Here is a 22345-nt window from a genome sequence, read left to right as displayed (position 1 = left end):
CATATATATTTACAGGGAACACACAGTTCCCCATAGACCGCAATATAAAGGCACTTTTCAGTGCCGTTTTTTTCCAACACTCCACTCCCACCAACTTTAGCCCCAGACTACTGTCTGGTGCAGTAATTTTATTAAAAAATAAAGATGCTGCTATCTTTATTTTTTAATAAAATACGCTAGACTGTATTTTGAGGCCATTTGTGGCACATTTAGAAAACTAACCAGAGATCTGATCGCTGGTTAATTTATAAGGCCTAACTGCTACTATGAACTAGCAGTAGCAAAAATCAGCCACTTGTAATGGCTGATTAATTATCATGCGTCCACAAACGGGCAAATTTGCTTGTTTGCGGGCACGCAATAATTTAGTGCTCCACTTGTAATCTAGCCCCTAATGTGCAAGAATACTACTAAGAAAGCTATATAACATATCTAAGTGCTGCAGATAATCATTTCCTCTGCATAAAAAATTGCTTGCCCGTCTGATAAGACAGTTAATGCCTGTGTCGTACAGATAAGCCGTATATGTACCAAACTGTTATCACTAATACATCTCTTAATAGAAAACATTCTTATACTACATATAAACATGATATATGGATACATCTCTTATGTAGTAGACCATCTTATTAATAAATATTGTGTTACAGTTAAGGAGGCACCAAATATTTAGAGCAACTGATATACCAAAAGGGACAGTTTACCATAAAATAAATAAAATGAACTAATTCATAAAACCTTTTTATTATTAAATAAATTCTCATTTCTGACTAAAGGGGATTAATTAAAGTTGTGCACGAGGCTCACTCCTTAGCCTTTTCTATGGCATGCAGGGGTAATTTTAAACCAATAAATTTGGGTTTAGAAAAAGTTGACCACAAAGCTAAAGATCAATTTGCAGAGGGTTAATCTCATTTTTCATAGCTTTAAATCCCATTCTCATCCCTTTGCCCATATCCTCAATCGACCTGGTATATTGGACAAGTAAAAAGGCCACAGGCTTTTAAATTTCGTGGTGATGGCACCTTTACAAGGATATTCTAAAAAAAATAATAGAGCATTTTATTCTCAAATAAATTTGTTTAATTTACTATGGGCCAGATTACGAGTGGCGCAGTTACAGTTACGCACAAGCGTTATCGGGTTTATCGCGGATTTTTGCGTGCGTCTGATGTAGTGCTTGTATTACAAGTTGAAAGTAAACGTGATTGCTTGAGCACATTGAATTTAACGTGTGTTGGGATTGCGTGACCTCAGACTCTGGTTAACTGTTTCACAAAGAAAAAAGTGTCACAAAACACATCAAAAATACATTTACAAGTACAGTTACACTCAAAATAACACTATCTAATAAAAAAATGTTTTTTTTTTTAAATTGCACAAAAAATGTTATAAGGGCTCAAAGATATGAGGTCTCAGGTGTTAGGAAAAAAAAAGGCTGCATAGGTCTTTAACAGAGAGATACATTCATATACACATACAAACACATAAATACATATGTACACATTTAAAGACACATATATATAATAAGTGCATGTGAGCCCTTTGCAGTCAAGTAGATGAAAACATGTAAAAGCATATTTATGCAAAATTCATAGTTAATAAAGGTTTTTACTATGTATTTACTGTAAATATTTGACATTCCAATGTTCTGCACATAGCAGAATATGTTGTATGTATTTATAAATATATATTACTATATATACTGTGTATATATATATATATACCTCTAGATAATCATGTATGTATATGTTTTATATATATATATATATATATATATATATATATATATATATATATATATATATACAAGTGTATATATATATATATCCAAATACAAGCAAAGGGAATATCCAGCCGTGAGTAGTTTAAAACTTGAACTTTATTGAAATTTAGTTAAAAGCATATCCAAAACATGGGGAAATTAAAAGGGCATCAGATCAGGTCAGGTCTTACGCGTTTCAGCTCTGTTGAGCCGTACTCATAGACCTCTGATCTGGTGCAGTGATTGCACAACCATATACATTTCTTAATGAGGTTAATTAAAAACAGTCTTGCCCAATTAGTCTCAGAAAATTAACCCCTGAGTGTTATTATGCGTGTAGTATCCTCTATTGTATTGTATGGTATGGGGTACCTGAAACATTTAGTGTGAGTATATGCTTTTTTAATAGCTTCTATTAATTGTAGGCTTTTGGAGTCTGTTGTTGTTTGGAATATAACATTAATTCGAGTTAACAAAATTATTATCTTTGGTCTCAGTATTAGTGTCATCTCGAAATATTTATTTACAGGATTTAAATTTAAATTTCATTTGTGTATTTTTTGTTTTATTTAAATTTCAGTGCTCTAGGTTAAACCCTTAGTCATCTAGTTATATGAATATATAATATTCCTTTACTTTCTTCACTGGAATTGTTTGTATAATAGGTTTATTTCCAATAATTTATAAGCTCAAATCTGGAATTAAATCCATAGGGTACATTTGTTTTCATGCGGAACATCCAGTATACCTCTTTTTTACTGAGTATACTGTCCAGATCTCCCCCCCTTGAATCTAGGGTTATTTTTTCTACTATTGTCCATCTGAGTGATGTGGTGTTCCTATTGTGTACCTCTATAAAGTGTTTGGTTATTGGTAGCAGTTTATCCTCTCTTTGTCTGCTCTTTTCAGTGTCTACAGTGATACTGGATAGGTGCTCCCTAATTCTATTTCTTATTTCTCTCACCGTTTTTCCAATATACTGAAGTTTGCAAATATTGCACTCTATGAGGTACACTACCCCTTTGTCTCTGCAATTTAAGTGTTTGTTTATTTGTAGTATTTCTCCTGTCTTAGTCGATTTGAAGGTGTTTCCTATATCTGCATGTTTACAAGCTTTACAGTCACTATAACCACATTTGTAGAGGCCTTTAGATTGTAACCAAGTTGTTCTTTTGTTTGTTTTTAGATTAGTTGGGGAGACTATATTCCCTATAGTCCTACCCCTTCTATATGAAAAGAGGCAATTGCTGTCTATTATTTTTGCTAGAGTATTGTCTGCCTTCAAAATAGGTAGGTGTTTCTTGATTATATTACATATTTGGTTATATTGGGGTGAGTATTGTGTGACAAACTTGATTCTATTAGTGTCAAATCTGGGTTTCTTTTTGGGTTTAGTTACGATCAAATCTCCCTGTGCTTTTTTAGACACTGCCATGCGTGCATTCTTTATAGTCTGTTTTTTGTAGCCCCTCACTTTAAGTTGTTTATCTAGAATATTTGCTTCTTTTAGATAATCTTCGTCGTTAGAGCAGTTTCTTTTAATTCTAATGTGTTGACCTTTGGCTATGGCCCTAAAAGTTTCTTTGGGGTGTTCACTCCTTGCATGTAGAAGTGCATTCCTAGTTATTGGTTTTTTATATATTGTGGTTTCAATTACACCTTTAAAGTAATTACCTCGCAGTGTGAGGTCCAAATAATTAATTTCCTTATTTTTTAACTCGTGTGTGAATCTTATTCCCATCTTATTATTTCCTATATATTGTAGGAAATTTTCTATGGATGCGTCATCCCCCTCCCATATTAGAATCAGGTCATCTATGAATCTATGGTAAAGTTTGATATTTTCCCTGAAGGGGCTTCCCTCCGCATAGATGTGGCACAGCTCCCACCAACCCATAAATAGGTTGGCGTAAGTGGGGGCAAACTTTGCCCCCATAGCTGTGCCACATCTCTGCAGATAGAACACCCCTCCATAAGAAAAATAATTATGTGTTAGAAGGTATTCTATGATTCTTAGAAGAAATTCCTGAAAATTCTCATCCAAATTGCTACGTGTTTGTAGAAAGTACTTAACTGCTTCTATACCTAGTGCATGTGGTATGTTACTGTAGAGCGACACTACGTCTAGGGATAACCATCTGCTTTTGGTGGTCCATGTAATATTTTTTAATTTTTGTATTAAATGCGTGGAGTCCCTGAGATAGCTGGTTAGGTTTAGAACTAATGGCTGTAGGATGGAATCTACCCATTCTGATACCGGTTCTAGTAGTGATCCCATCCCTGACACTATGGGTCGCCCCTGAACATTTTCTGTACTTTTATGTACTTTTGGGAATATGTGAAATAATGGTGTCTTTGGATGTTTATTTACCATATAATCATGTGTCTCTTTGTTTATAAAACCATTTGCTAGGCCCTCATCCAATAAATGGGAAAGTTGGAGCATGTAGTTTGATTTTGGGTCTCCTCTTAAAATTTGGTAGTTATTTATATTGTCAAGTTGTCTTTTTATTTCTTTATCATAGTCTGCCTTATTTAATACCACTATACTACCCCCCTTGTCCGATTTTTTGATGACTATATTATCATTTTCTGCAATTTCTTTCAAAGCTGTTCTCTCCTTTCTTGTTAAGTTAGTGTCTTGGTAGGGACTACTGGCTGTGTTTAATATTTCTAAGTCTTTAACCACTCTTTCTTGAAATTGTTCTAAAATTGTCCCCCTGGACTGAATGGGGTAAAAGGTGGACTTAGGTTTGAAACCTATGTGTGCATTTTTTTCTCCTGTGCTCAGTTGTTCACTAAGTAGACTCATTAGAGTCTCCTTAGCACATGAGTCTTGGAAATCTAATTGTATCTCTGATGTGGTTTCTTCACTTATTGTATTTGCCTCTAAGGTCTCTCTTATGTCTTGTGTACTATGGAAATGTTTTTTTAGGGTCAAGTTTCTGACCAGTCTGTTGACATCTACTATTGTGTTAAATATATTGAACTTAGCTGTTGGTACAAAGTTCAGGCCGTAGCTTAATACTTTTTCTTGTGTAGGTGTCAACAGGGTGTCAGAGAGATTGATAACTAGTGATGCACTTTTTGTTCCAAATTCTTCTTTGCCCTCAGTTGGTATCTGTTCATCTGCCTTTGACCTTTTTTGCTTCCTCTTATTACTGGCTGTGTTATAATCTCCTTTGTTTCTCCCTGTGTTTGTATTGGGGCTGCCACTAAAAAAGCTTGGTCAAATTTTGCTCTAGTTGAATCTACTATGTCTGTCTTCTGTACTGTAGTTTGATACCTCTGAGCTTTGTTAGACTGTTTGTCCTGAGTAGTTTTGCTCCTAGCCCCCTGGGCTTCTGTGTTTATGTTTCCTGCCTGTTGTGTGGTATTCTGTGTGATAGGTGTCTCTCTATCATACTGGCTATCATTATCTCCACTTGTATCATCAGTAGACTCTGCTTCTGTGTCAGAAAATGTAACTTTCTTTTTTCCTTTTTTATTGTGGTTACCCTTATGATGATTATAATTCCTTCTATTATTTTCTCTCTGTGTATTGGATCTCTCTCTCCTATTCCATACATGTACTGTATTGGTCTGATAGTCAGTCCAGTCTCTTAGAAATTTTGTTTGTTTTATTTGTAAGGCTTCCTCAGTTGACTTCTCCACTGTCTCAATAAGCAATTCATCAAAACCTCTATACTCTATTGATAGTTGGTGATGTGTTAAGTGTCTCTGTAACTGTGTAATTTTGATTTTTATATCTGTTAGTAGTCCCTCTTTGTGTACAATAATCATATGCATTAATCTAAATGAACATTCATCCAAAATCATATTCCACTCATCCTTAAATTTCATGTCATCTACTTCGAAAGTTGGGAACTTATGCACTCTTAAACCCCTGGGAATCATTTTGAGGTTAATATATTTCTCTAAATATATATATATATATATAGCAAAAGTCAGTGGTATAGCACTCTCAAATAAGGTCCGGGGTGCACAGCAAAAGTTACAAATAATTCCAGAAAGAAGCAGGCACTCTCTGTTTAAATTTTCAAGTTATTTACTTAGTGACGTTTCGGGGTTCCACCCCCGTCCTCAGGCTGTAAGACTGAGGACGGGGGTGAAACCCCGAAACGTCACTAAGTAAATAACTTGAAAATTTAAACGGAGAGTGCCTGCTTCTTTCTGGGATTTTATATATATATATATATATATATATATATATATATATATATATAGGTATAGATAGATAAGTATAGATATATATTGATATATTGTACCAAAGTACCATCAGATATATGTTGAAATGTGTTTTTATGAATACATAGAACATGTTCTGCTATGTGAAGAACATTAGAATGTGAAATATTCATATTTTCATGTTGGGTTTGTGCGCATGGTTTTTCCCCCAGTTTTTTGCTCCATTGACATCTATGGGGGAATACATTAATGTGCGCACAATATTCGAAGTTCGGCTTTTTACACATGTTGGTTTAGCCCGTGAGCAAATTTTTTTTACATATATGAGCGCTACCTGACATGCACAAAATGCTAACTTCTAGTGGACTTAGCAAGCGAGCGGGAGCAATAAATAGCACTTCATTAGTAAACTTGCCCTATGTGTTTAAATCCTGAATAGAAATTGAATACATAGTTAAAGCAGGCTCCATTGCTACTTCAGATAATGATACAGCTGATCAGCAAATTAGAATCTGGCATACATGTATTTGCTCCAAGCACTGGCCGTATACTAATTTTTACCAAACTGGAGCAATAGCTTTTTAAATTTAAACTAATACATCTTTATCAGTTGAATAGGTCTTAACAATGCTTGTGCGTTAACTGTGCTAGAAGTAAGCTGTTTTGCGTTCATATTATGAGTTGAAAGTATACTGTTTTCGTTCTCGTGCTAACCGACAGAAAAAAAATGCGCAAACCCAATCGCATATTCTCATGTGCGCTAACCCGACATAAAAATATGAATATTTCACATTCCAATATTCTTCACGTAACAGAATATGTTCTATTTATTCATAAATTTATATATATATATGTGATTTTTTGGTACAATATATATTTATACATACAGTATATATATATATATATATATATATATATATATATATATATATACACACTCACCGGCCACTTTATTAGGTACACCTTGCTAGTACCGGGTTGAACTCCCTTTTGCCTTCAGAACTACCTTAATTTTTCATGGCATAGATTCAACAAGGTATTGGAAACATTCCACAGACATTTTGGTCCATACTGACATGATAGCATCACGCATTTGCTGCAGATTTGTCGGGTGCACATCCATGATGCAAATCTACCATTACACCACATCCCAAAGGTGCTCTATTGGATTGAGATCTGGTGACTGTGGAGGCCATTGGAGTACAGTGAATTTATTGTCAAGAAACCAGTTTCGGATGATTTGAGCTTTGTGACATAATGCATTATCCTGCTGGAAGTAGTCATCAGAAGATGGGCATACTGTAGTCATAAAGGGATGGACATGACCAGCAACAATGCTCAGGTAGGATGTGGCATTTTCAAAGAAATTCCTAATTTCTGATGCATCTATAATAAAAGCTTTTAAGCATCTAATAAACTGGTTCATGACCTTAATAACATAAGAGGATATGTAAACCATCTGATCTTCTCACCTCACTTTTGTAGGTGCATATTTTTCTATTGTCCATAAAAAGAACATAAATATCCAATTGGTGAAATTACTATTAAATACAGTAGAAATGGGTAATCAACAAATACATAATAACAATAATAATAAAAACAACAACAATGCACAATTTCAAAGATAACATTTTCCCTCCCCTTTGTATCATGTGACAGCCATTAACCAATCACAAAACGCATATATGTAGACACTGTGCACTCTGGCACATGCTCAGTCAGAGCTGGTGTCCCATAAAGTGTGCATTTAAAAAGATTGTGCACATTTTGATAGATGAAGTATGCCCTATGTGAATCATAAAAGTTTAATTTTAACTTTAGTGTCTCTTTAAATATTGTAGTACTTACCTCTTACTGCCTGACTGCTCCTATACTTATATGAGGTTTGACATTGCGGCTGAACGACACACTGCTATGGAACACTGCAAGAAACTTCCACTCCTGGTTTGGCACCATCATCATAATATTAAGGAATATGGAAGCCTACAGTTTAAAAGAAAAAAAATATTATAATATACTTCTATTGTCAAATGTACTTCTTTATTTTGGTATCCTAGCTCTTTTGATTGACAGAATTTCCGGGTAGGCTAAGTACCACACATGCATCTTGTCCACTAAATAGCAGTGGTATAACTACAATAATAAGTCTGCAATATAAATTAAAAAAATAAGAGTACATAATACAAAGCAAATAAAAAAGAATACAATATAATATTAGTAAAGGATATATAATATCCTTGGGGGGGGATATTGATTAGCAAACAAAAAATAATTTATTTCTTATATAAATTGAATCCCTTTAAAGGGACACTGTACCCAAAATTTTTCTTTCGTGATTCAGATTGAGCATGAAATTTTAAGCAACTTTCTAATTTACTCCTATTATCAAATTTTCTTCATTCTCGTGGTATCTTTATTTGAAATGCAAGAATGTAAGTTTAGATGCCGGACCATTTTTGGTGAACAACCTGGGTTGTCCTTGCTGATTGGTGGATAAATTCATCCACCAATAAAAAAGTGCTGTCCAGAGTACTGACACCAAAAAAAAGCTTAGATGCCTTCTTCTTTCTTCTTTTTCAAATAATGATAGAAAGAGAACAAAGAAAAATTGATAATAGGAGTAAATTAGAAAGTTGCTTAAAATTGCATGCTCTTTCTGAATTACAAAAGAAAAAATTTGGGTTCAGTGTCCCTTTAAGAATAAATTCTCATTGAGCAGATGTTAGATCACCATCCTTTTGAAACAATCATTTTAGTTGTTTTTAAGCCAAGTTCAATATCAATTATAGTGAATAGTGATGTAACATCTCCCATTACTATCCACCAAGGCTCATTCCATTCTCTAAAATATTAAGAAAACAATATGAAAAAGGATAGTGTCTTTTAAATAAGATCTAGTCTGTGTAAACAAGGTTGTAAAATTGGTTATAGTGTAAAAATCAAAAGCGGCTTCACTCTGTCATTGAAGAGGTTAAAAATAGAGGTTAAGCCTTACGCGTTTCGTGCTGACAACAGGCATTTAATCATAGGCTGTAAAAATTGATCAATATATAAAGATAAATTGCAAGTTACTGATTCTGTGCCCAATACAATAGGATGTCTAGGATGACATCACTAGCTATCATTGATATTTGGCAAGCTGTAACATGTAAGGGTTTTAGGAATATTTTATTTACAAATTGAAACTCTTTTTTTATACCAATATTTCATACGTATATTTTTAATTATTTTGAATCCATTTATTGGATTTTAGCTACATCTTTTGTAAGCATGTTAGTCACTAATTTGTCAATAACATTCTTTGATATAGTCATTTTTATTTAGAATTACTAACCCCTCCCTTATCAGCCAGTTTATCAATGCTATTTGTTCACAATATTTCAAATTTGAGTTGTATTTTCTTTTTAAATTGTGTATTAATTGTTAATCTCCTTTTTTTATATTTTTATATGGGATCTGTCAAAAAACATTTGTATTAGATAGATTTCTAAAAAATCTTTGTACATCAACAAAAGTATCAAATTTAAATCCTTATTAGAGACATTAAAGTCAAATTTTTTATTTCCTGACTCAGATGGAGCTTACATTTTTAAGCAGCGTTGCAATTAACTTATATTCTCATATTTTGCACCCTTTGTGAAGCACCAGCTCCTACTGAGCATTTAGCAAGCGTTCACAGTGTGTAAGTGCAATTGCATTGCCTTTTTGCTATGCATGTGTATATTCTACTGTATTTAACATTTCTTTAAGAACTAATTCTTGTTATTTTGTGAAAACTACAAAGATACACTGTTTATCTTTTTTTTTCTGTTTCCTTCGATTGTCAGTCTGTTTTGTATTGCTCATCCTTTTGCTGAAATGGTCTGAATTCTTTCTCACATATTTTTCCTTTGTATTAAGCTTATATCTAGATTGCTGTTTTATCATTTTTTCTTATAATCTTTTTTTTTTTCTTGAGAACCATTTCTTTCTATTTATATCCTTTATCTTAGATTTCTAATCTTATTTTCATTATTATCAATTCCCTCAGTTAGTTTCTCATACTATTTTTCTAACATATAAATTGAAAGTTTATCTTCCAATAAGTTCATTTTTTCATCTAACTCGTTAAGAGTTTTTCTTCTCTCTGATATAATGAAATAAATTAATCTTATTATACATTCTGCATGTATACTATTACATTAATTTAAAAAAGTTCTTGCCCTAAAGATGTATTTTTAAGAATGTGTAATCTGCTTTGGACAGTAAAGTTAAAATGAAACTTAAATTGACTGGATAGAGTATAACATTTTAAACAATTTACTTCTATTAATAATTTTGCTCAGTTCACTTGGTATCCTTTGTTAAATAGTAATCCAATGTGAGCTCAGGAGTGTGCATATGTCTACAGCATTCTGGCAGCAGTGTTTCCATCATTGTTTATTGTAGTGTTATACAGTGTTGCAAATACTGCTGCCATAGGCTGCTAAAGACATGTGCGCACTCCTAAGCTCCTATCAGCCTACCTAGGTTTATGCTTCAACAAAGGATAACAAGATAACAAAACAAATTTAATAATAAAAGTAAATTGGAAAGTTGTTTAAAGTTGTATGCTCTATCGGAATCATGAATGTTCAATTTTGACTTTGCTGTCTCTTTAAGTAGTTATCTAGTTTTTTACTTCTAATTGATACATTGGGGCCGATTTATTAAATTTCGGACATGATCCGCTGTAGCATATGCTGTCAGCATTTAACATTGCACAAGCATTTCTAGTGAAATGCTTGTGCAATGCCACCTCCTGCACATTAGCGGCCAATCGGCCGCTAGCAGGGGGTGTCAATCATCATTGCTGTCTCAGAGGTGGCGGACAAGTTAAGGAGCAGCTGTCTTAAGAAACTTCAGGGGTAGATTGCCGCATCCGCTGCTTGTTAAATCTACCCCTTTGCCTCTTTTATTATTCATTTATTTATCATTAGGAAAATTGTCATTAAAAAAACATTCATTATAGATTTATTAGCTCTCCTATTGTGAAACAGTGTCATTTCAGAAAAAAGTATATAAAGTACACGAATCTACAGCAAAATAATAATAATAATAGTGCAATATAAGTAACAAAATGAAAAGTAAATAATATCAAGTGAATAAAACAGAATACAATTTAATAGAAGAAAATGTTACATAATGTAACTGGTTAATCCTGTATGTGTAAAAGTCAATTTCTTAATCTTCCTATAAAATGTGGAATCCTTGTTCTTCAAACAGATGCACTTTTATATACTTAGCTTGCTTGATCGAGTGTGCAGCCACAAATTTAAGAAGTAGTTCCTGCTTCTTATCCTCTCAGCAACCTCTTAGGAGTGATTGACAGGCTCTGCTCTCATGCATTTGGGTGGGGAGAGCAGGAGGCAGATTGCACAAGAGAGTTCTTGTACAATGGTAAATTTCTGCTGCATAGGGATTGCAGGCAGACAGGTTTTCTACTTGAGAACTTGTTCACCTGCAGCCCTGATAAATTTACCCCTATTATGGCCCAGGTTACAAGTGGATCGCTAATGATAGCACAGGGTGCAATATCAATATCGCTAGACTGTGCTAAAATTAGTACGCAAATTGATATTACATGTCCATGGTAAAACAGATTTACCAGAGAAGGTTTAGCGCGGCCGATATCCCTTTCAATAGAGATCACTTATATTACAAGTTATGGGTTCTGCTCGAGAACAAGAGAAAATAGCGACCTGAAGTGTTAGGGCTAAAATACAAGTTTCACAAAACAAATGTAAAACATATTAAAATAAAGTATTACACTCACACATATTTAATTTTAATCTTATGCATTGTTTTCAAAAGCACTGGAACACACTTCTCCCTGCTACACGACAGGCACCAGCATGTCTAATGGTAGATTGCTCCGGACCAAGCTTGATCTCCTGAAACCACAAATACAGAAGCAAACGCACAAAATGCAGGAAAATAGAGAAAATGGTGGAGTCAGCACAACATACAGAGTAGGAAAAACACTATCAATTCCTCTTCATCGGGGAAATATTGACTGGACGGCTGGTATCATTACAAAAGTTTTAGGGCCCAAAACGTATTATGTTTTAAATGCAAACTATTTTGTCACAAGACGACATACTGATCGACTTAAGCAACAGGTCTCCAAGACCAAGGACTCACCTTCAGGAGTGCCTGAAGGTTTTGAAACAAATATATGTTTTGGGGTCTCGCACAATGACAAAGCTGACAACAGGCATAAGGGACAATTGCAGCTGGATGCCACAACTGTGAGGGACGGCCACCTTACACTTCAGACCCAGGGGCCTCAGGTTTGGATCCAGTATTCCTAAAATTGTCACTTAGGGACAGAGGTAAACATCCTGTGAGAAATCCTCTGTCAGAGCACTAGGATTCATAAAACCCACCAATATTTGAGAAGAAAGAAATATTATCATACTATGAAAAGTCTGTTGCTTTCTATTTTAGAACCGGAGGGAGAGGACACCAACAGCAACTCTGAGTAACAGACTATTTGAATTATTATTAACACACTGAGAAATTATATAGAAATTTATTTTTGTTTATTTGGTCTTCCTTTATTGGGAAGGAAGGGATTTATAGTGTCTTGCTTTTTTAGTGGGCTTTGTAGATGTGGGACAGTTATTGTTGTTCCATTTGAACAAAAGGAGGATATAAGGCATGTAGAGAGGCAGCATGAAAGAAGCCTGACAAGCAGCATGCTGGTAGTATGAACTGTGACCTGCGTAACTGCAGAGAGTAACTGTAAGAAGGTAACACACCTCAGCAGGAGGAGCAGTTGTCCCTTTAATAACCACTGCTTATGTGTTATTGTTTTTTTCAAAATGAAGCCAAGTTCTTGTGCTTTATCATTTCTATGAAAGCTGTTCTGAATTGTGTTTGCTTAACGCCTCTTTACTTTCTTATGTTGCTACTGGGATATGCACTACTACAAGACAACTGTGTATTAACATATACCGAGGAGACATTTCCATTGCCTTTTCAAGTACCTACATGGAAGCACAAAAACAGACAATGAAAAAGTAGAGCATCGTTAACAAATAAATTGGTGTGCCCTGTAACAGCTTAGGTAAACCACCATAGTTTTAGTTATGGTGTTCAAAATATAGGAAGAGAGCCAGACAAACCATAGCAGGAATCTCTGTGAAATGTTATGATTTGCCCATAAATAAACCTCCCAACCATCCTGAATCTTGCTTAATTTGTCATGAGTTGAATCTTATCTTTTTGTACTTGTGGCCTAATGGATGTATTTGTTTGTGGCTTAGATGTTGCCAGTAGACATGTGCAATTTGTTTTGGCCGAATTTAATTTTCGTCCGAGTTTTGGCTGATTCGGAGATTCGGATGAATTTGAATTTCCAAATCGGCACCATAACTAAAATCCCAAAAAGGAATAATTCAGTTTCCAAATTTTCGGATCCATTCTTTATTGATATTTGGAATTTTTCATTGTTCATCTAAACCACCGCCCCCCCTAAGTCGCCAACACTAAATAAAACACTACATAAAGCTATTAACCCCTAAATCGCGTCCCCCCACACCACCAACACTAAATAAATCTTTTAAACTCTAAACCGCCACCCCTACCCACATCGCCAACACTAAATAAAGCTATTAACCCCTAAACCGCCGTCCCCTCACATCGCCAACACTAACTAAACCTATTAACCTGTAAACCGCGGCCCCCCACATCGCCAACACTAAATAAAACACTACATAAAGCTATTAACCCCTAAACCACCATCCCCTCACATCGCTTACACTAACTAAACCTATTGACCTCTAAACTGCCGCCCCCTATATCGCCAACACTAAATAAAATCCTATTAACTGCTAAACCCCCGTCCCCCCACATCGCCAACACTAATTAAAGATTTTAACCCCTAGACCCCCATCCCCCACATCACGACTCCCTAAATAAAAATATTAACCCCTAAACCGCCATCCCAAGCATCACAACTAGCTAAATAAAACTATTAACCCCTAAACTGCTACCCACTCCACATCACAAATAGCTAAATTAAACTATTAACCCCTAAACCTAACACCCCAAAACTTTAACATAATTAAAATAGACCTAAAGTAAAGTTACAATTATTAACTAACTACCTATTTAAAAATAAATACAAACTTACTTGTGAAATAAAAATAAAACCTAAGCTTAAACTAAAAAAAACTAACATTACGTTTAAAAAAAAAAAAATACAAAAGATAAAAATCCTAACATTACGAATAAAACCTAACATTACAAAATAATTAAAACTACAATTACAAAAATAATAAACACTAAAATTACAAATAATAAAAAAACTACAATTACAAAAAATAACAAACGAAATTATCCAGAATAATAAAAATTATTCCTATTCTAATACCCCGTTTGAAAAAAACCACCCCAAATAAAAAAAAAAAAATCTATAATAAACTACCAATAGCCCTTAAAAGGGCCTTTTGTAGGGCATTGCCCTAAAGTTAACAGCTCTGTTGCCAAAAAATTCAAACAAATACCCTCTAACATTACAAACCCCCAACCCCCCAAAATAAAAAACCTTACTAAAAAAACCTAATCTATTCATTTCCTCGAAAAAGGCATTTGTATGGGCATTGCCCTTAAAAGGGCATTCAGCTCTTTTACAGCCTATTAAAAATAAAAAAGCCCTAATCTAAAAAAAAAACACCACAAGAAAACAAAACCTAACACTAACCCCAAAATCGATACTCACAGTTCCTGAAGTCCAGCGAAAGATATGAAAGATTGGAGGCGGAGAGGTCGGTGGATGCACAGAGGCGGAGTTACAAGCGGAGGACCAGGCGGAGGTCCATTAGTCTGACATGGAGGTCCTCTTCATGCGATCGTCTGCCGCACACTGAGGATTGAATGCAAGATACCCCTTTTATATTGGGGTACCCTTGCATTCTTATTGGCTGAAAAATTAAAATCAGCAAATATGATAAGAGCTGCTTAAATCCTATTGGCTGATTTTCTTTTTTTTTATTAGGGCTTTATTTATTTTTAATGGGCTGTAAAAGAGCTGAATGCCCTTTTAAGGGCAATGCACATACAAATGCTCTTTTCAGGGCAATGGGTAGATTAGTTTTTTTTTTAGTTTATTTTTTATTTTGGGGGGTTGTGGGTGAGGGTTTGTAATCTCAGGGGGTATTTGTTTTAATTTTTTTTTAGCAAAAGAGCTTTAAACTTTAGGGCAATGCCCTACAAAAGGCCCTTTTAAGGGCTATTGGTAGTTTATTTTAGATTAGTTTTTTTTATTTTGGATTGTTTTGGGGTTTTTTTAAACGGGGTATTAGAATAGGAATAATTTTTATTATTTTGGATAATTTCGTTTGTTATTTTTTGTAATGGTAGTTTTTTATTTTTTGTAATTTTAGTGTTAATTATTTTTTGTAACTGTAGTTTAATTTTTTTGCAATGTTAGATTTTATTATTTTTAGAAATGTTGGGGTTTTTATTTTTTGTATTAGTATATTTTTTTTTAAACAAGTTTTTTTTTTTAGTTTAAGCTTAGGTTTTATTTTTATTTCACAGGTAAGTTTGTATTTATTTTAACTAGGTAGTTTGTAAATAGTAATATTGTAACTTAAGGCTTTTTATTTTCATTTCACAGGTTAGTGTATCTATTTTTAAATAGGTAGTTAGTTAACAATTGTAACGTTAATTAAGGTCTATTTTAATTATGTTAAAGTTAGGGGGTGTTAGTTTAGGGGTTAATAGTTTAGATAGTTGTGATGTGGGGGGCGGCAGTTTAAAGGTTAATCATTTATTAGTGTTTACCATGTGGGGGGCCGGCAGTTTAGAGGTTAATTAATTTTATGTAGTGTTTGCCATGTGGGGGGCGGGGTTTAGAGGTTAATAGGATTTTATTTAGTGTTGGCGATGCGGGAGGACGGCAGTTTAGGGGTTAATAGGTTTATTTAGTGTTGGCGATGTGGGGGGCGGCGGTTTAGAGGTTGATAGCTTTAGTTAGTGTTGGCGATGAGGGGGGGCCGTGGTTTAGAGGTTTAAAGATTTAGTTAGTGTTGGCGATGTGGGGGGGTGGCGGTTTAAAGATTAATAGGTTTTATTTAGTGTTGGCGATGTGGGGGCGGTTTAGAGGTTAATAGGTTTAGTTAGTGTTGCAGATGTGGGGGGGCAGCGGTTTAGAGATTAATAGGTTTTTATTTTGTTTTGGCAATGTAGGGGAATGGCAGTTTAGATAGTTTTGTTTCGGCATATTCCTTATGTTACATTAAATCATTTTTCGGATCCGTTCATTATTTTGGATAAATTCTTTATTCATATTCATTATTCTATTGTAAACTTTAGAATATAATAATGAATCTGAATAAAGAATGGATCCGAAATAACAAAGTGATCCGAAAAAAGATTTAACTTAACATAACTAATTTGCCGAAACAAATTAATTGTTTTAACTTCATTAATTTTTCAAAATGAAATTATTTATTTAACTAATGAAAACAAAATGAAACTAAACTAATTTTTTCGCCATACACATGTCTAGTTGCCAGTTTCATAGTTACATTTATTACTCTAAACCTAGTATCAAACAGGTTTCAACACTTTCATTCTCACATTGTCCATCAGACGAGCTCATTCAGATTCGGACAAATGTAGAAAACAAATGTTTTCCATATTTCTTGCATTCGTCTAAAATCAATAAACCAGTCCATTTAATAAACAAATGAATGAACAAATGCATGTGTAAAAAAAATGCACTCGATTTGTTGAAAACGGCTTCCAATGTTAAAATGTAAAAATGTTATAATATTTGAACACTGTGCTTGTCAGCTGATTGCCTCCTAAGCAAGCCATTTGTTCTTGATCAGTCGTGACCCAAATAAAAATATTAATAATAAATATTTTTATAGTGCTGCTGGCTTGCAGCAGTAGCACCAGCTTCTACTTTAACTTCATTTAAGTTTAATCTGCTGTCTGTTGCTCTGAAGATGTTCCCCATAGGGAATAGTGAACAAATGAATTTTGTTTAACAAATAAATTTTTATGATGAACAATCCATCTCAAACTTTTTTTTTTTCTTCCCATGTCTACTGTCCATATAATAATGTATGTCAGTGTTCACATCAGTTTAAAGAGGAGATTCTTGTCTTTTATTGTAGAGCCACAATGTCAGAGCCCTCTCACACTTATTACTCCCTTTTTATACTGTGCAAGTTATAACCAGAAGGTCAAGTGTTTAATTATGTGCAGTTAAAACAATCTACACACAGGAGGCGGAGCGTGCGGGCGTGCTGAATGGCCGCACCTAACTAGAGCTCCTGAAGTGGCGTCGGCGGGGCTCTCTCTTACCCCAATAAAGACAGCTAAAAATGCCTGAATCAGACCTCTGAATGCTTGAGAAGGGTCCGGAGGCCCTCTAATCACAATTTCGGAGACATCATATTAAAGGAAGAGGCTGAAATTGTTACCGCGGTTTAGGCCGCGTTTGAAGCCGGGACCTAAAGTTGGAGGCGCAGTGACGCATCACACCCGATCTCAACAGACAGCCGGAAAGGGTAATTATCTGCAGCAAAACAGAGAACCTGAGAACATCACACATAATGCTCAAATAAGGAACTATATTTACATGAAGTTTGGGGCATGCCTTTAACAGTCACAATAGCACGTATCTGACACATTATGCCATAAGCAGGAACTTAGTGCCAAAGACCCCATGCACTTTCACTAGCAAGAATCTTATTGAAATAAGGGGGCTACAGAAACATATGTGTGACATTCTGCAGACCGTTGTTCAGCTCCTTTCACACTGAGCTTGTCACCAACTATACATCCCCCAATATTCATCACGCTTGCTGCTAAACGGTCAATCTACTCTGCCAAAGCAACATTACTTACTCAGAAACCCCTGCATGTTTACTGACATGGCGCAACGCAGAATCAACAAAACTGATAAGAACTTAAAATCTAATATGGGGTCAGGCTCTGTCAATACCTTTTTTAAAAGCACAGAAAATAAAAAGAAAAAGGCAGACCAACCTCAGATAGATAGCGAAGATGATGAAATATCAGATAATCCTGACACTATGCATACCCCTGTGTCTCCCTCTGGCTCACACACACCACCAGAAGACGGCCCAGTCACATTAAAGGCAATGGAAGCCCTTATCAACCAGGTTAAGACCTGCATCAAAACTGAGTGTGCTGAGCTGAAAAAAGATATTAACGAATTGGGCCAGAGAGTGGAAACACTAGAAGGAGACAGAGAAGAGATTATCAAAGAAATATCGGTCATGTCACACGCCATGGAAGATCAGCAGACACAGATATCGGATTTAGAAAACAAGATAGACGACATTGAGAACAGGACACAGAGAAATAATCTCCGCATACGCGGAGTACCAGAGTCGGTAAAGAGTGAAGACATAATGGAACACTTACAAAATTTATTCCAATCACTGGCTATTTCAGATCAAAGAGTAATTGACTTAATACCAATTGAGAGGGCCCACAGATCTCTACGGCCCAAACCCAGTGACAATCAACCTCCGAGAGATATCATTGTGTGTTTCTCAAGTTACAGAGACAGAGAAAAAATATTTCAGATGGCACGCACTCAGCCCACTTTCTCATTTATGGGCGCGAAAATTCAAATTTACCAAGATCTCTCCACCAGAACTTTACTACTCAGGAAGGAATTTGCTCACTTCACTACCCATCTGCGATCTCTCAAAATTCCTTACAGATGGGGTTTTCCTGTATCGATACAAATCATAAAGAATGGAAGGCGTTATGAATGCTCCTCAACAGGGGATATTGCTGACTTTTGCCAACTCCTCGACATTCCGGCCCCTGAGGCACCACAGCCTTCATCATCCAAACTTCCTACACTCCCACCAAAGCCCCAGAGAAGATTATGGTCTGAAGTCATCAGCAAACAGCGCATCAAAAAGCCCTGTATTGACAATACCAACAAAGGAACTTTTGCAGAAATTATAACCAGCTGAACCTGATCCTTGGAGGTCGTGAGTATGCGGATTCATACATCTCCTAATGGGTGATATTTATCCCCCACGCACACTGACTCTGTGTGCAACAGACTACTCTCAGTCATAATAGAAAGACACTTTCTTAAAATGATATTATATATTATATACTGTTTAAAGTATCTTTAGGTCCTAGTATAAACTCCCCTGATAACTTAAGGGAGCCCCGTCGGGCCACACTTTTCCTCCCTTTGTCTCTCTCTCTAATTCTTATTTTTCTTAACCTCTCTCTCTCTCTAGTTCTTACTTTTCTTAGCCTTTCTCTCTCTCTACACATTCCTCCTGTAAGGACTCTCTCTCCCCTACCCATCCTCCCCCTCTCATCTCTCCCCCTGCTCTTACCTACACGTTAGGCAACTAGCAATTATTGTGGTTATTCGATCAAAAATACTGTTTAAAAGTATTTCATTTTTGTTTGTTGAAATTTATTTGTTGAATTGTTATTGTTATTTATTTAATTCTATTTTTCCAGCTCTCAGGATATAACACATTGTATTAGACTATCAAAGTAACTTGCTGTTAGCATCTCCAAAGTCATAGTAGTATGTCAGAACATCATCAGACTAGTCAGTTCACAATTTCCACACAAAATGTTAAGGGTTTTCTCTCCCCACAGAAGCGCTCAATAGCCTTTCATGATTTTCATAAAAAAAACATTGATATTATAATGATACAGGAGACACATTTTAAAAAAACCAATGAACCCTCTCTCTCAAGATTCTACTACGACCAACACTTTTTATGTTCAGGCCCAACGAGACATAATGGAGTCAGTATATCTTTTAGGAAAGGCTCCTCCTTTGAATTATTGAACAAACATTTAGACAGGGAGGGTCGCTTTTTAATAATAGTGGGGCTGTACTTTGGCAGGCCTATTACTCTAGTTAATGTATATGCTCCCAACTGCCCTAAGCCATCCTTTTTTCGCTCAGTGATTAACCACACTATGGACATATCAAAAGGCCCAATATTCCTCAGTGGAGACCTAAATTTTCCCGTTAACCCCATGTTAGATACATCTCAGGGCAAGTCTTATATTAGGAACTCCCAAATCAGATCCAACTGGAGAGCAATAAGCACTCTCCCTCTATTTGACACATGGAGAACCACTCATCCAAACACCAAAGACTTCACTTTTTTCTCAAACCCCCAGCGCTCCTACACCCGTCTAGATTATATTTTTTGCGAACAACAGATGCTTACCTCACTTATAGATTCGAGGCTTCACCACACCTCCTGGTCAGACCATAGCATGGTCTCCTCCACGTTTTTATGGTCCACTAAACCACGACACCAACACAGTTGGAAACTAAATGACCAAATTCTATTAGACCCCTTGATAACTACTGATCTGGCCGAAAAAACTTTAGAATTCTTCTCATTCAATAATTCCACTGCTACCTCAGCTATTAATAACTGGGAAGCATATAAATGTTATATAAGAGGGGTGATTATGGGACACACACACAGACAGCGCAAGCAACGTTCAGCAATGTTTAATTCCTTATCATCTGAGTTTAAGGCCTGCGAAGATGCACTAAAGGGTAACCCCAAATCAACATTATTGCTGCAAAAATCACAACAAGCTAGAGAAGATCTAAATCACTATTTAATTAAGAATGCACATATGAGGGCGCTTGCATCTAAATCCAAATTTTTTGTTGAAAACAATAAAGCGGGACGCCTATTGGCGAGATCCTTAAAGAAGAAGAGATACAAAACCCACATTTCTAAAATTACAGACTCCAAAGGTGTCACCCACTCTGATAACACAGCAATAGTTGATCAATTTGCAGAATACTACACCTCACTATATAACCTCCCGAGCACACACCTTGAAGAAAAACACAATAGTATACATACATACTTGGAAAAGGCCCTGCTTCCAACATTGACCGATTCTGATAGAGAAGCTTTAGACGCACCATTCTCACTGCAGGAGGTACTGCTAGCCATAAGAGATCTCCCACAGGGCAAAGCCCCCGGCCCAGACGGCTTTACTCCCAAATATTACCATCTATTTAAATCCCTCCTGGGTCCTCACTTGCTAGAAATGTACAATTCCTTTGACCAGTTTACGCACCTCCCACCCACACTCCTAGAAGCTACAATCTCCATAATCCCTAAACCAGGTAAACCCCCAGATAAAGTTACTAACTACCGTCCTATATCCCTAATAAATGTGGATATCAAATTATACGCTAAACTACTCGCAGTGAGAATCAGTAATTACTTACCATCCCTAGTACACGTAGATCAGGTAGGCTTTATCCCGGGTAGGGAGGCTAAGGAGAACACCATCCGAGTTTTGCATACCCTATTCTCGGCCACAAACTCTAACTCGCCCCTAGTCCTTCTCTCCACCGATGCCGAGAAAGCTTTTGACAGGGTGGACTGGGATTTTCTCTGGTCTGCTCTGTCAAAGTTTGGATTCTCCCAAGTAATGATCTCACGTATTAAAGCCCTATATAGCAACCCCTCGGCATATATTAATGCAAACAACACCCTTTCGCAAAAGATAATGATAAATAATGGCACGCGGCAGGGATGCCCCCTTTCGCCCTTGTTATTTGCCCTAGCAGTAGAGGCGCTCGCCACAAGGATACGGAATAACCCTCTTATACAGGGGGTCACTTTTGGAGAGCTCCATCAGAAATGTCTGCTATACGCAGACGATATTATATTCACATTGAGCTCCCCCTCTACGTCCCTACCAGCCCTCCTTGAGGAGCTGGAGGAGTATAGAAGCGTCTCCAACTTTTCAATCAATATGGAAAAATCGATGATACTCCCAATACACTTAAATGCAGAAGACATGCACTACATTAAAACCCACACCTCTTTTCAGCTGACCTCGAAAATCAAATACTTAGGAATTGATATATCCCCTACTCATACAGAATTATTCAATCTCAATTATGTTCCTCTTCAAATAGAAACTGAAAAGTCCTTAGATTCCTGGCATAAACAAGGCCATCTTTCATGGATGGGGCGCATAAATGCATTAAAGATGAACATCCTTCCCAAATTCCTTTATCTATTTCAAGTCCTCCCCCTAGATCTCCCCATACAATTCCTGCAGAAACAACAGAGAAAATTTGACCGATTTATTTGGTCACATAAAAGACCCAGAGTAAACAGAAATACGTTGTTCCTAAACAGAGCAGATGGGGGGCTCGGATCCCCTAACCTGGTTAATTACTACAAGGCATCTCATTTGGCACGAATAGTTGCATGGAAACGCTCGCTGACGAGCAAACCCTGGGTGCAGATAGAATCCTTTTTAGCGGGGGGGTTAGACTTGGGAGAACAGTGCTGGATCCCACATAAATCGAGGTCCCCAGACATAGGG

General features: G+C 36.0%; 1 long non-coding RNA gene across 1 annotated transcript in view; it reads right to left on the bottom strand.

Moving 5' to 3' along the window:
* Nucleotides 1-7807: 7807 nt before the first annotated feature.
* LOC128662439 (uncharacterized) overlaps nucleotides 7808-22345 on the bottom strand; it is a 76664-nt gene continuing 62126 nt past the window's right edge. The window contains exon 3 of the long non-coding RNA XR_008402780.1: nucleotides 7808-7936. This is a non-coding gene — a long non-coding RNA (uncharacterized LOC128662439). The remainder of the gene's footprint in view (nucleotides 7937-22345) is intronic.

This window comes from Bombina bombina, chromosome 6 (genome assembly GCF_027579735.1).
Source record: "Bombina bombina isolate aBomBom1 chromosome 6, aBomBom1.pri, whole genome shotgun sequence".
Lineage (NCBI taxonomy): Eukaryota > Metazoa > Chordata > Amphibia > Anura > Bombinatoridae > Bombina > Bombina bombina.
The sequence above is the reverse complement of the archived record's forward strand: the minus strand, read 5'-3'. Positions and strand labels throughout refer to the sequence as shown.